The following is a 16433-nucleotide window of genomic DNA, read 5'->3' on the forward strand; positions in this document are numbered from 1 at the left end:
AAGATATTTTTTTTCTTCATATTTTGACTTCAACGCCCCCACTTCTCTCTTTCTGAGCTTTTAGTGCTTCCAGGATCTCAGCTGAGGGATCCCCACAGCTGCCAAGTCCTCGGACATTTCCTTTTCCTTTCCTTTCTTGGTCAAAACCAAAAGCTAGTCTTCAAAGAGGCAAAGACCATCGAAAAGCATAAGAATAAATAGCAATCCATAACAGTCTTTGTCAATATGCTTAATTTAGAGGCCTGGAGTCCAAGTCCTAGCCACATCACCTCTGTGTTCCATTTCTTCAGGGACACTTGACCTATTTATTCACTTTTTGACCTAGCAGGCTAAGAAATATAAGATGGAAAAGACATGACCAAAATGAAAGGTTTAAATAAATAGCTGTTAGTGTGGGAGAAGGCCAAATTCTTTGTAACTGTAAACATGGAGTTTTTTTACATGAGTCAAATCTGAGTACCCTTATACTTTGGGCAAATCTAAGCAAACCTGAGCTTCACATCTAGTCTGTGTCTCAGTCCTGTGCCAAACAAAAACTTGAACTGGAACTTGGAAAGCCACTACTTTAGCTCAACTGGTTCAGATAATCGTGCTCCAAACCAAACCTCCCATGCTTGTCCTATTGGGAGTGATAGTTAATTAAATTAAGATTTCAGTCTTCTTCACTGGTATCTTCATCTCTGGGTAGCAGCCTTGGGCGAGGTTGAAAGTGAAACTTGCTTCCTTTGCTTCAAGGCAGCTTTGTCTAAAATCGACTCCGGAATCAAAAGCTCCGTGTGCAGCTATTACAGCGTGCTCACCACAAGCTGCTCTGCCAGCAGCTCTGAACCCCCGGCTCCTACAGGTAACCCAACCCGCTTTCATCTTGTGTGAATTGTAAAAGAAGGCATCAGGGTTTATTAAAGAGTTTGTGTTGCTAACGTGTCATACATCACGCCATTAATTAAGATAAATTCCTTTTTTCCCCAGTTGGGTGGCTACAGAACGCTGCCAGCATGTATATATTACCCGTGTCTCCCCACCCTGGCCTAACCCAAACGCTGCATGACTGATTGCACCCCAGAGAAGCTCCAGCCTCTTCAGGTAATTCGATTGCTGAGTCTCCAAAACCGAGGAATTAAAAGAAACCTCTGCACTGGGCTCTGCTCCCCTTGTAATTAGTACCAGAGCAAGCAGAGTGAAGTGGGGTGCGGCGTGTCCATGTGTTCCCAATCACAGCCCACACAATGAAAATGTTTTCTTTCTGGGACAATCTGAAGAAACCTCACGGGGATCTGGGGCTTTTATATAGATGTGTGCATGTAATAATAATAATTATCCTCATTAGAAAGTTAACTCCAAAGCTCTGCGACGTGCTTTAGGAATTGGTGGGAGAGCCGGCTGATGTGCCAAAGAATCCCGGCCCACGCACTCCCTCTGGCATTGCCCCGGGAGCGGGGGGCAGCGGAGCAGCTCGGAGGGGGCCAGCCTGCGCCTTGGGCACTGCCGCTGCGCCCAGCACGGGGCTGCCCTCGCCTGCCTTCGCCTGGGCTGGGCGGCCACCATGGCTATGTCCTTTGGCCGTCTGTTTTCCCACTGTGTGCAGCACATGGAAACCGGTTGCAGCTTTTGTAATTGTATTTTTCCACCCAGCTTTGATCCCACAGCAGTCACGGAGGGTTTTATTTATCCAGGGTGGTCAAAGAAGCAGCATGCACTCGCCTAACAGCCCCCCAAGTTTCTGTGCTTCTCAAGGGGGAAGAACTTGTGCACTCCCAAGTTCTTGAGGATCAGGGACACATAATGAGATGCTGGACCGTTATTTTACAGAGGCTAACAATATTATCCCTCAGACTGAGCCGTAGGGTATAATTAGAGCCGTTCAGGAATTTTGTCATTAAAAGTCTTTTGGTTGGAAAATGCCAGTTCTTTGCAACAAAATTTTTGGAGTAAAGGGGAAGGTTTCTGGTCTCAAAGAGGGACAAATCTGGAATAAGCACTAGCCCTGGGTAAAGGAGAGCTGTGCTCAAGTCCCAGCTCCGGTGAAGGTGCAGGTTACTCACAGATAAAATCCAGCACTGTAAAATAGCGGTGAAATATTCTGTGCTCACCCGGTACGCAGGCAAACTGTAAGGCAGGGGTTTCAAAATTATCTGTGCTGTCTGAGCAGGGATTCTTGATCACTTTCTATTTCTTAGGAAGCATAAATGAGTTTAAGAACTTGTGCAGCTCTCAAAAATGAGAACCTTTCTTTAAAAGGAAAGATCAAAACCTGTGCGGGGGGGATGACCTTCCCCAGCGTTCCTGCCAAAGTGACCTCCCCACCGCCCAGCACAGGGTAGCTGTTAGGGGGAGACCTGGATCTCCCATGTCACAGGCAGACCTGGAGACCAAAACCATCTTGCAAGTAATTCGTTAACAGCCTGGCACTATCCATGCATTGCTAACTCAGTTAGTAATGACATTAACACAAATCCCACACACCACTAGCTAACAAATAACAATTCGCTCCACCGTGAAGATAAAACTGTTCCACTGGAGGTGGGATGCCTGACCTAATAAACCATTAGCCTACATCCCACAAATAACAGCTCACAGGCAAGCATCACTTTGGTACCCAGGACTCTGCAATTACCAAATAATCCTGCCCGAGTACGGCACGCGCAACAGTAACTCCAGCATGCCAGTCAATCCTATGCCAGGAAGAGCAGAGCTGCAGGTATCCTATGGGAATATTACTCTCTAGATCACATACGTCCTGGTCTGGATGGGGAAGGAAGGTGCTGGGAAAGCTGTTCGGAAGGCAAGTCAGGTTTCCAGGCTCTGTGCATTATATCCTATAATATTAACCAAATATTATTATTTTTATATATACGTTTACATATAATATTATATTATATTTAATAATTATAATTAATAAATATAAATATATTTTTATATAATTATATCCTATAAAATTAACCAAAGTAGACAACCATGCAACATCCTTCATTATATTCACTGAGCTCACCTCCTGATCTATGTATGAAAAAAAAGGGGCTTTTTTTTAATAAAGAATTTTTCTGCTGCTCAAGGACTTTGGTTTATTACATGATTGCCACTTCACTAAAATCAATCCAGTTCTCTGGGAAATGATTCTGGCTTTCATGAATACTCAGATTTAAAAGAATTCTGGAAGAAATTACCAAAGTGGGACTTTTCAGTATTTTCATAAAGAAAGCTGTGTTTCTCATTTGAATGTGAGTTTATGATTTGAAATTTGAATAATGTTATTTTTTTAGATAGGAAGTAATCGAATTCTGCAATAGCAATGTTCTCAATTTTTCAATATCTCTATTGTCCTGATATCAGTATGGTATGAATCGTTTATATTTATTATTTATAAGGAAAATATTTGAGATAATTCCTTTTAAAAAACAAACAAACAAAACTGTTAAAAGAAGTGATTCAGAAGTTTCAAGAAGTCTTGAATGTAAAAGAATCTTTTCCCTCCTCTTTTAAGATGTATGCTTGTATGCTTCTTAATGTTGGTTTTACATTTGGCTGAGTTTCCTCTGTTTTAAAGATCTTCAGTTTGCATTAAAAGAAAAAAAAAATAAAACCAAAAACACAACATGAAAAAAAACCCCCTGAGCTTGGAAATCCATGTGGTGGCCACTGAGGACTTGCGCTACTGGCAAGTGTTGTTAGGAGCTGCAGATCCAGGAAAAATACTCCTAGAAACCGGGTTTCAGGGGAAGTGCAGAAATTGGAAGAGACTGAAGAGATCCATGAGTCATGAGGTTCCTGTTGTCAAGGGGTGCAGAGAATGAATGTCAGGGTTTAGGGATATTGTAGCAGAGAAAGTAGCCACTAGTGATTAGAAGGATAAGTGTATCAGGACAGAGAGAAGAAGCGACAAGGATGGAGTTTTTATTGATGTGAGTTCGTGTCAGTGCTGTATTTCCAAGGGACAGGGAACTCACCATGAGATCAAACAACAATGTCTACTTGAATGCTTTTTTCCTGCCTAAAGTCTGTTTTTCAGGAACTTATTTAAAATAATGGAATATGGGATGTCAGTTTATTCAGGCTAAATTTTAGTATCGACTTCTGTGTATGGGGAGCATCACCTCTGAGCTAAAATCATGTATGAACTCTGCAGACCCTTTGGCACCTGTTTGTAAGCTTTCCCAGAAAAAAAAAAAAAAAGGTTTAATTTTTAGGAATGGCCTCTTCTGTCTCTGTTTCTTTTTCAGGTACCCCCGCTAGGTCATCAGTTCACTAGTCTGGGAGTTTCCTTACAGTGTTTAGGAAGCAAAGGACAGGCCCTCTGCGAAGACACCAATAAGCACACCGATTACCCACACTTCAGCTTTTAGGAAAGTTTTCGTGCCAAGCCTGTTTTGAGTGAGGTACATTTTTTCTCCAGATTTTAGTCAGAAACAGAACTCAGTAAACTTGAGTCTAGCCTGAAATGATCACCTGAAGCAACGGGCAGGTTCTGACTCTGAATCCCAGTCTGCAGCTGCTTTTTGCAGCTGCCTCCACCGTATCACAAAACCAAATTCTAATTCAAATTCTAATTCCTACCCGAATACCCTCTTGGTATGCACAGAGCTAGTACAGACTTTTTGCAATAAACCCTCACTGCTTGGTTTAGTCTGATATTTTTAAACTTGGAAAGAAAATCATCTGAGTTGCATTTTCACAGATATAAAAAATGAGCCATTTCATACACGCAACTATATTTTCATAAGTGTTTGTGCATTTGAGCACCCTTCTTTGTGAGGACTTTTGCAGGAAGGGCTGTGCAGATGGCCAGACCTGCAGTGCACCGACACTTTGGGAACATATTAACTGCTATTGAGCGAGTAGATTAGGTGCACTTTTCGTGTGCGCAATTAACCACTCCAAAATTTGACGACAAAGGAATCATTATGTTCCTGAAAATGTTTATTTTATAAATATTGTCCTTTCTGGTTCAGTAGTGTATTATTCTCATTCCTTTTGTACAGCCATAAAACTATCCCTGCTCTTGCTTTTCCAAACTGGTGTAACTGGCATGTGGAATGCAACAGCTGGTTAACTCTGCAACGATCCAAGAGCAGCAGAAGACAAGGAGTGCAGAGGGGGCTGCCTTCTTCTGCCAAATGTAGAACTAAGCAGCTGCTTTGTATTTTCACATGAGCAAAAATGGTTTAACTGCTTCGCTGCTGAGGTACAAGGTAGATATCATGGGGTATGGCTGCTGGCCCGCAGGGTTACTTGGCTTCAAGGAGCTTATGATTCTCCTTTCGTTCCAAGTAGTGGCTGACAGCACCGAGGACAAATGCTCCTGTCACAGGAGGAATGATTGTAAGGCAGTATTCAAACAGCTTTATTTTCTCTCTATTGCATTAAGCATGTCCATATGTGCAAAAATATCCCCTTAAAAGCACATTCTTAAGAGTGTGAATGCTCAAAAGCTGAGAAATATCAATGGAGAGATATACTTTCTGATCATCTTTAATTGTATAAAATAATAGACTTATGAAAGGCTGGAGTGGAAGAGACCTTGAGATGCCACCTAGTTCTCCCTGACTCAAGGTAGGATTGGATCAGTCATCTAACAGTTGTCAAACCTGTTCTTTGGTGTCTCACCTTCTCCTGATTTTTTCAAAACGAGTGTGGCTTTTTGGAATCCTGGGGAGGTTGCATTAAACCTGTCCAGAACTGAAGATCTGCATCTTATTATGAAGATGACAAAGTGAATGAGAAAACTGCTGTTAATTAAAAGAAAAGTGAGATTCCTCTGTTTAGAGTATCACAAGCGATACTAAGAAAAGAACATTTTGCTCTTCAAAGGAAATTCAGCCTGGAGAAACGGAGATAAGAGTTACAAGGGCAGAAGTTGAACCCTGTGTACGATATTTCCATCCATATAGTTACTACCCTTTTGCTGGTGCATGGATGTGGTGGCAAGGGTAATTAGGAAGAGGCTAATCAAGAGTCTTAAGACGTTTAGTCTGGTGTGTACTCATGTACAAGTAAGAGAGATGGTGTAGGGGGAGCGGCAGTTGCAATGTCAAGAAGAGGTTCTGGAGGAAGGGGCAAAGTTGCACCACAAACGCTCATGCTCCACGCTCCAACTAGAAAAGGAACAAAGTCTATGAGACTGTGAAGTGCCAGACACCACCCCACAGGTAAGGTGCCAGACACCCAGCTGTTGTGGTTAGCAGGTGTGATAGAAATGCTGACCTGTTGGCAACTGTTCTTAGCAGCTGGAAAAGCTGGGACATGAGTCCTTGGTGGGACATGGCACTGTGGAGCACAAGCCTGTGGTCACTGTACGTATGAAATTCAGCAGTAAATTGGGTGAGTATCGCTGGGCTGTGAAATTCATTGTGTATAACTTGGGGTGTCTGTGAGGCTGGGTGCTGACAGCAAGCTCTACAAAGTCAGGAGACTGCAGATGGGAAGGAAACATTTGCTTAGGATATGATGTGAGGAAATGGGACAGCCTTCATCGCTGTGGGCACGCGGCAGGGAGTCATGAAACACCAGGTTTCAAGCTGACCATTTGCCTCCCTGGAACTGTTCAAAAAATGTGTAGATGTGGTGTTTAGAGGCATGATTTTGTGGTGGACTTGTCAGTCATGGGTTAACTGTTGGACTTGGTGATCTTAAAGGTCTTTTCCAACATAAATGATTCTATGATGCTGTGATTTGCCATGTGCACTCTGATGTGCAGGGCAAGACTAGCTAATTCTAGGCAAAGGCAAGGTAATTAGAGAGTGATCCGATTGCAATGCTGAATGCCTGTGCTTTGTCTTCTGTTTATTTGTAACCTCCTGCTTAAAGGTGGTTGCAAATAAAAAACTGCAAGAGCTGTGTGTTCAAACCCACCAGTTCTGGATCATTCAGTTCTCACAGCTCCATTATGCTTTGAAGAACAGAATCCTTTAATTTTTTTTATATAACCCAGAGAAGTGGAAATGCTTTCTCATCGCCTGACATGCCACTGCTGTTGGTAGTAGTACTCAGGATGTCACAGTTTTCAGAAAAACGGCAAAGTATGTGTTTAGCTTTATGTATACTGAGAAGCTTCTCTGAGGACTTCACTGCCATGTACTCAAGGTTAAGCACAAACTCAGCATCACCAAACAAGAGGAGACAGCATGGGTCTGGGTAAACTTCAACAATTAGCTTTAAAGCTTTGGTGAATCTTCAGATGTTTGTTTGTTAGAACCTGGCCCTCAAATTAAACGGCAGCTCCTCTGCAGTAAGGAGGATATCACATGCAGATCAGATCCTGACTCAAATACAGTATAGAGCTTATATTTTCAAAATCTGATGGGTAGATGAAGTAGCTTTTTAGACAGAGTTTTGGATACTCAGTGCAAATGAGTGTCAGTTACGTATCACTAACTTATTTTATAACATGGCTTCAGGAAAAAGAGGGGGGAAATGATACTTGAAACATACATTTTTTAAAACAAATTTCAGTTTTAAGAAAACCTAGATAAATTATGAGTCGATTCTCCTTCAGCCATTATTTACTGGACATTTTTAGAGATTATCTATTTATTTATTGCCCTCTGAGACCCTAGAGAGGAAGGAAAATGCAGTTAGTCCATCACTTCCCCGGATAAAGAGAGATGCAAACTCTTAATAAAGTATCGATGGCACCCCAAGGGGACACAGAGATTTGCATCCCAGCGGCCCAGCTGACAGACCACGTAAGTTACTGCAACAGCAGTGAGGTCCTGTCGGAGGAAGGAGCAAGATGAGAGAAGAGGGAGCAAACCATGATTTGTACTGGCATGCAGTGAACAAGCTAAGCTGTGTAAAAATGAATACATGAAATTAAAAGGATTAATGGGACAAGTTAGTGCAGGGTAGCAGGGAAAGTCCCCTGTCTAGGCACTTCTGCCAGGTTCCACCCAGACAGGTTATTTTGTTTTAAAACCTTCTCTCTTTTGTAAGTGAAATTTCATCTGGAGAGTGCCTCGCAAATAAAATTCAGTTCTCCCTCCCCAGCTCCACCTGGATAAATCCTTTGAGCTTTTGAAATTTTCTTTCATTTAAAAAATCATGGTGGTTTTTCACAAAAGCCTGAAATGTTGGCTTGGTGTGAGGAAGGCTAATGGCATGTTAGCCATCAGAAATCATCCAGTGAGTTCATTTGCATTGAATGCTCCTCTTAACCTCATGTTGTAAATCACTTTTAAATAGCCGTGCCGCTTCACCCCAGGGCTGGCCGCTGTTCAGGACTGAGCAGAACAGTTTCTACTTGTGCTGTGAAGGCCTTTGAAATCACTCGTGATAAAGATGTATAGAGGTAAGTTTTTTACTATTTAAATCACAAAGCAGGACCTAAATATTTTTCCACAATAACATTTTGCTATGGAGCACAATCTGTTCTTTCCAAGCCTGTCCATTCCCACCTCTGCAATTGAGCAAAGCTGTGTGTATATGTGCAGTGTTTGCCCCATTAGGTGGTTGGGGGCTTTTTTAGTACCATACCTGGTTTTCTTCTTGCAAAAGGCAATTACAGCCTTCAGAAAATGACAGTCATTTCATGCAACAGAAGGCTGACTAATTGAGGGAAAGGGATGATATTTGGGAATGAAAAACAAAACTGTGACATGTAAAATTACATATAAAGTGAGTTGTGTTTTTTTTTTCTCCTCATAAAATTCTCAACAAGTGAACTCCAGATGTCAGCATTTAAACACTGTCAGGTATTGCTTGTATTAGTGTAGCATCTAGAGACCCACAGGGAAATCAGAAGTGTTGCACGCTGCTAACCTGAGGGACACGGTGTGCACTGAAGAGCTTATGGCTTTGGGTAGACAAGTCAGAAAAAGTGAAGACCAGGAAATGTTGGTACTATTTTGGTTTAGTTTCTTTCTCCCTTTGAAAATAGCTGCAACAAGTTGCAGCTTAGAATCAGAATTTAAGATGATGTAGAGATTGCTGCATGGAAAAACAAAAAAGAAAATAAAAATACAAAAAAAACCCCAAACAAACAAACAAACAAAAAAAAACCTCTGAAGTCTACAGGTACAACAATAATCCATTTGTATTGACCCAGGATTTCTACACAGTAGGTAGGTGGAGACCAGTATAAGTCTGGGCAGCTTCAGTGGCCAGCTGTTGTCATTGCTGCTTGGTAGACTGAAGCTCCGTGGGCAGGTCTGCACCTCGGTACTGCTGTTGGTAGCTTCTGGCACTGGTAGCTTCTTGCAGGAGAAACACCGTTGTCCTCCAGGTCACTTCAGTCATATCATCTGCCGTATTCAGTCCTCAACAAGTTGTTGCTGACTGTGTGTAACTGTAATGGTTTGGGTTACGTCACCTTGAAAGGTGAAGTGGTGAAGTGGCTTCTCTGCTTCTCTGGGGAAGAGGTGGGAAGAGACAGTTTGAAGGTGTTGCTGCTACATGGGCTCTGACAAGCATGTTTGATCTTTCTGTGGATTTTTTTTGCCTCCGTTTTGCCTGGCTTATTTTTCTTGATCTAGATAAAGATTTTAGCTAGGTTTGGAGGTCTTACTGCTCCTTGTGTCTTCAAAACAGACCAGTTTGTATCTACTAAAGGAGATCTATTGAACAGCTTGAGGGTTTATAAGCCACTCCTTATATTCCTGGAGTCTTGTCCCAGGAGGTACCAGCATGAAAGCTTGCATGGATCCACTGAGAATGTTAGCTTTTTTCTACTTGCTCTGATAAAGGTTTTCTTCAGGAATGCATGGCCTTCCTCCCCTGCTCATCACTGCCCTTCTCCATGCCTGTGTGTCCCGGTGTCCCTACTAATGCTGCTGGAAAACAAGGTGGCTAATCCCTAGGTTTTGTCAGAAGGGAATGCTTTGTCGGAATGCAAAAATAGACCTGTAAGGGCAGGGAGTTACCACATGCAGCAACTGCTAACACAAGAGCCTTGCTACTAAGGAGAGCTAAAGCTAAGTTGAACTTGGCCAAATGGGTAATGAGAGTCAGGGCTGGAAGAAAAAAAGAAGTAGACTTAAAAAATAATGTTTTGCTTAGATTGTTGAATTGTGGTCAAGGGAATGAACAAGGGGAAGGGGCTGTTGCTAGGAGTTTCACTGGGACAGGGAATGTATGTGTAGGAACATCTGGTGTGTTTGGTCCTAACACTCCAGGTCTTTTACCATATCCTGCCCAGCACTGCTGAAGTAAACCAGGTGTAAGTGGTTTCTACAGAACAGCCAAAACCACATCTTACTCAGAGAAATTGTGTCTTGAACATGAAGGCTTTGTTCTCTAGGGCCAGAGCTCCTCTCTCCCCACTGGTAGCCCGTGAAAGTGTTTACAGAGGCCAGCAGCCCAAAGGAATTGAATTCAGGATCTTGAAAGCTTCAGCCTTGGCAAAATAAACCTTCAAAGGAGATTCAGAACTATCAGCAACAAAATACTTTCTATTCTCATCCACGGCAGCCCCCTCCATTCCTGTTTCATGTTTATTTAACAATTTAAAAAATAAATCCATTGCTTTGAGCTCAGGAGATTGATATTTTTAAGGTCTGTGGGGGTTTTTTTCCATGTACACTTCCCATAATATTCTATATTTTCTCTTTCGTTTTGTTATTTTACTTTAACCATCATTTGCTCTTGTTGGCAATTACAGCTCTTGCTTTTTCCTTATGTTGGTTAATAGGATAGGTGAGGCGAGGAAATGCTGATGACACAAGCTCCTACGCTCCTCCTCCTTACCTGAGCGGTCCAAATTGATGCCTCTTTTCCACGTGGGAGGTTTGGCTTAAAATAAGTCCATAAGGCCATGTTTTCAAATATCAGCATTTATGCTGTTTCTGCAGTGTCTGTTCCCTGTGCTGTTAGCACTGAACTGATGTGAGCCTCACAAAGAGCGCAGTCAGAAGGCTGTTTAAGTTTCATTAAAAAATAAATAAAAGCCAAGTCCCTGGGATCAGCTTAATTGGCCCCCAAACTGGACAAACTGCAGAGCTAATTTCAACTATTTGCTCCAAATTACTTTTGTGAATTTAGTTCCTTGCTTACTTACTGGACAGTTCAGAAATCAAACCAAATTTATGGAGCAGACCTACAATTCTGGAAAAAATCAGGAGAAGTTTTTACTGTATCCAACTAATTGGATTTGATTGTTATTGTCTGATGAGACCGATGGCCAAATCACATTATGTTGTTTCTATTCCCTCCTTGCGTGACTGAAGCATTTCGAATGGGGGGAAAAAGCAAAACCCAAAAGCAAATAAAAACAAACAAAAAATCCACAATGACCTTATGCATATTTTGAAAGGGAGCACAAACCTGCTTTTCTAACTGTACCTCCTGTCTAACAAACTATGTTATTTCTGCTATAGGCATTTTCTGGGTTTTTTTCATGAATACATAACAGAATGGCCCTTGCCTCACTTGGGTTTTCTTCCATGTCCATGAATGCTCATAGTCATAAACATCAGCACCTTAAAAGTGGAAACCAAGAGAAAAAAAAAGGCCAGTTCATGTATTATCTTACTGTTTCTCCTGCTCAAATACCAGTCAGGTTACACTGGAGATGGTTCTCAGCAGCTTCTCAACTACATGTAAAAGGAGAATGAAGCTTTTAGCGTTATCTTCAGGGGTTAACCCACTTTTCTCAGTCAACAACACCTAGCTAGTGATCATGTGTTAATAACCCAGCTCTGTGTGTGAGCTATGCAGGGTTTTGACCTGCAACAGTCCCACAGGAAAGGTTTCTCTAACAGAAAGCACCTTCTGTAACTAGGGAGCATCTTCTCCTGCCATTTCTCGGTGCAGATGCTGGTACTTTTGCCAAGGCAGCAGGTTTCACAGGAAGACAAGGCAATGGTGAAAGATCACATCTCACCAATGCTTCTATACTGGATGATGACACAAAGGCCTCCAGTGGAGAATTAGCAAATCACCAACAGCCAGAGGTGGGTAATTACTTGAGGGAGATGATGTCCATTGTGTCAGCTGAGAGGAGACTAGTAACACTGGAAGGACTAGTGCACAAGGAGACATGGGGACACGTCAAGAGAACAGCCAACATCCCTGTGCACGAGGCAGTGCTGTAGTCCAAACGCACACCTGGCACACGCACACACACACATTCAAAAGGCTGGTGGCTCCTGCAGGACCCAGCACTGCACACCCCAACTGCAGCAGAATTTATCCCTGCTGAGCAGCCAGGAGAGCAAGCCCATGCCACAGAGGTCCTGTTTTCAGAGCTCTCCATTTATAATGGTCTGACAGTAAGAAGACCCACACAGGAAAGAAAAAAAAAAAATTTACATTATTAGCTTTACTTTTCTCAACACAACGACTTTATCAGGACTGCAAGACAAGACAACCTGCCAAGAAAAAAAGATGTTAGAAACACAGGAAGGGAAACAAAAAAAGAAAGGTGCTTGACTCATCAGTGTTGTCCTTATTGCTGACATTCCCCTTCTCCACCTCCTTGAAACTAGCTTTACATGGGAACTGCACAGGTTTGCCCATGAGGAGGAGACCTCATGCACCTTGCAGCTGAACGTGTGGTTGGGAGGCTCCTCACTACAGAACGTCTGTGGGTCTCCTGCAAGCCAAAATGTATCACACAGGACAACTGATTTTCGAACCAGTTCAGCATGCCATTGCTTGTGCAAAACACGTGTCCAGCCACCAGGCTTGCATAAATTGGCTGTAAATAGTTAATTAAATGCATTTGTACCCCACCACCTGATTTGCATGCAGAATTGTCAAAACAGCGAGCTAAGATTAGACACAATGTACTCCCCGAACCAATTGTATCACTGAAACAGTCTGAAAATCTGGCGCATTGAGTTAAATTTTCACATTGTGCCTTCTTGTGTAATAACAATAATCTCCTCTGCCTTGGAGTATAATCGCAATAAAGAGCTTTTTGTGATTCATTCAGTGTTTATTCACTCAGTAAACAGCCCTTTATTGCTTTTTATACTACAAAGCAAATGAGATTATTGCTTAAATTGTCCGGTAGCGACTAGCTTCTGTCCTCTGGCTTGCTTATTCAGTTTGTTTTTGTGTTGTGGTTTTGGAAAAGAAAACTTGTTTAAAATTAGCTCCCCAATAAATCACAGTAACAATGAAGTGAGAGTTTCTGCAGTGTGACAGATTTGTAGCTTTTTATGTTTATAATGATGATGATATGTTTTCTAGCTTATTTATTCCCTTCTGCCTTTATTCTCCCAAACTCTGAAGTCTGCTGCAGTGAAGAAAACCCCAAGATACTGGAGTTTGGGAAGGGGAAACCTGCAGCCCTCGGACTGCACAGCTGCCTCTGCAGTATTCCCAGGATGGAAAGGTGCAGGAAAGAAGCGAAGTAAGGAAACAGGCTGGAGTCCGACACTGAGTTGAGAGGCATAAACTCCGGTTCACGATCTACCCTGCTCCTAAAAGCCTGAGTGATTTCCTTCACTTGTCCGTGCCTATACAGTCAGGTGGGTGATGTTATCTATGACCTTTGGAACGTGCCCTAAGATCTTTGGATGGTGAGCAATAAACAGTTTTGTTACTCAATGACCCTCCAAGCAGTTTCCGAGAGCAGCTGTTCTTAACAAACCATCTACCCATGAAGCTGTATGGTGGAGCAGCTCTGCAGACCTCAGAATAGAAGGACTGGGAACATTGTAGTGTTCATCATGGAGAAGAACAGGTCAGTTGTAGTCAACTTTTGTTCATTCACTCCTTTCCTGAGTGTGCAAATGGAGCGGCCCATAATTATTCCTCATCATGAGGCCAAGCGGTGTATTCACCAAGAGAACAGGAAAAACTATTTCTCTTTTTCAGGCAGTAACACGTAAATGGCATTTCTTATTCTAGTCCTGCCAACTTTCAGATGTTAGCAAAGCATTTCACTGATAATTATTGATTTTCTGTATTTATAGAAAGCTAGGACCTAGTACAATTCAATATTCAGGAGATGCCAATTTTCTATGAATACCTGAGAATGACTTGGTCATTTTCCATTTCTGTAATTGCTTCTATATTGCTGGGGCACGAATTGCATTCTTTAAAATCCACCTAGACAAGGAACACGGGTGGGAAAGGTGTGCCTGAATTTCTTCCTTCTTACTGAAGCTAGGCATGTTGTTTTTAATTTGGGCACTTCAAGTATTAACGTTTGACTTCATTTACTCACATAGGGTGTCAGCTTCCACACTCAAATGGATACCTTAAATTAATTGTCTAAGAATTGCAAACTAGGGCTCTCAACCTATTAAATATGCAACTGGGTCTGTATTTCCTCTAATGGACTCTATATTTTCTACAGGAGCCTTTGCATTTAGCTAGTCTTGACAGCTTTTGAGTGACCATATTTCTCCTTTGGGTGATAGTGTTTCTTAGATTTAGCTCTTTTTTCCTCTTTGGTGTTGTTACATTCAGTTGTCTTATTAGTTTATAGCACCTATTTTTGCCCTAACCTAGGCAGTGGCAAGGTTCTTGATGGCCAAGTCCCAACTCCACCGATGTCCCCAGCAAAGCCTCAGCTCACTGGCACCCGAAATGAGACACTACATCCCATTGCCTTGAGCTTGCAATATGGTTCAACATTTCAGAGCCAAAGGACCTGATCTAGTTTTTCCCAGGATAAATCTGACACATGAGCTATTACCTACTGTGTGCCCGATGCTGCTCGCTGTGCTAACCGGGTAGCTTACGTGCTGCAGAGGTTGAGCTCACTGATCATATGGATATCTCCCACTACTTGAAAGTGAGAGCAAGGTCTGGAGTACCTTGATATTACAGTTTTGATAGCAAAACCTCCAGAAGTTCCTCTTTGGGATGCTACAGTACAAAAGCTATCCTGACCCTGGGCAAAAAATATTTTTTAAACAACCTATATTTCTTTGATGCTAAAATAATCGTTAATTGTCAACCACTGCATAACACCATCTGCATGTATATTAACAGGGAGATTTCAGAGTCGATACTGAGAATAAAACCATGTCCTCCCTCTGGGAGTGAGAGGCAGGCAGACATCAAACTGTCAGGGAGGCTGTTGAACATCTCTCAGTTTATCTCATGCCAGTGGCTCTTGCAGAGGTGATGGCTCAGAGCAATGCTCTGTGCACGGCAAATCACATGCTCCCTTGCAGGCGGTGTGTGCATCGCCCCTGCCGCCGTGCCTGCAGCAAGAAGTTTCCCTGTGAGACCTCTGCCAGCTCTGGCACTGGCTCCTGTATGGATGTGGCATGTTTGGTTTCACTGGGTGGGAATACACCCTGCTTCGTAGTTTCCATGCATAAGAAACTTGTTAAGTGTGTGGCCTCATCTATGATCAGATTTTCATTTCACAGGGCAACAGTGATTTATGAAGCATATTTTCATGTGGTAACCAGAAAACGTTTCCATTTAATGATTGGATAGTGTACTTTCCTTTATCAAACCTTCTTGAAAACCTTTTATTGTTTCAAGAATACATTCTCACAGGAGATTTGCTGCTTTAACCACATTTCATTTTAAAGGGGCTCTGCTCCGGTTTGCTAAATCTTTCAGGTTGCTGGATGAAGCGTGCGGTTTGTTGGAACAAGGGTGAGGAAATGTGAGTCGATAGTCAACATGCCAAGTGGGAACTTACAAGTGTTTCTTCAATTACCAGCCCTGACACTGCATTTTTGGGTGCCCTTGAGCAAGTCACTTTGCCTCTGTGTGTGCCAGCTCCCCATCTGAAGAAGGAGATTGGTCCCATTAGTTTTCCCTTGCAGTCCCTCAGCCTGTTCATCTCTTCAGGCTCTTCACTGGAGGCTCTGGTTCTCACTGGGGCCTGCTGGGTGCTCAGCATGGTGAGGGTACGCAGTCCTGGCTGTCACACATTATTAATTAATCATTCAAATAAATAGTGTCAAAGAGATATTAATAAATCATTGCTCCAGAAAAGAACTAGCTACAGACACACTCTGTGGGCCCTCGGTACAGCCATGGAGCTGCTGGAAATGCGCTGTCTTTCGAACATGGCCCATGGACATGATTAAAGCAACCGCCTCAAATCATCCCAACTTACTCACTATTAAACACCAGCTACAGCTCCTCTTTTTGATTTTCTTTTCTTATTCTTTTTTTTTTTTTTTTTTTTGGCTTTTTTTGAACCTGGCAGCCTCAGTCAATAAGCCATAAGCGCCTAGCTAAGAAGAACTGCTGTCATCAGACAAAAAGGCCTCCAAGTCCACATCCCTAACAACCTATTTTAATAACAAGAGCAATAACGGGATTTATTATGCATGCGGCTTTCTGCAATCATTTCTGAAGAGAAAATTAGTTTGAAGCCTCAGGCGACAGTTGAACTCTCAGAGGCGCCTAAAATAAAATAAGGAGGGGTGGGGGGTGGGGGGAGGGGGCTGAAAAAATAATAACTGGGGAAAAAAATTGTGATGGGAAAAGTTATTGGAGCAAGAATGCCAGTAAACTTTATCTGTGACTTGGCTTTTGTCCTCTGGAGGGAGAGCATGGTGCTTGGGGCTGTGTAGGCT

Source organism: Falco biarmicus, chromosome 10, assembly GCF_023638135.1.
Source record: "Falco biarmicus isolate bFalBia1 chromosome 10, bFalBia1.pri, whole genome shotgun sequence".
Taxonomy (NCBI): Eukaryota; Metazoa; Chordata; class Aves; order Falconiformes; family Falconidae; genus Falco; species Falco biarmicus.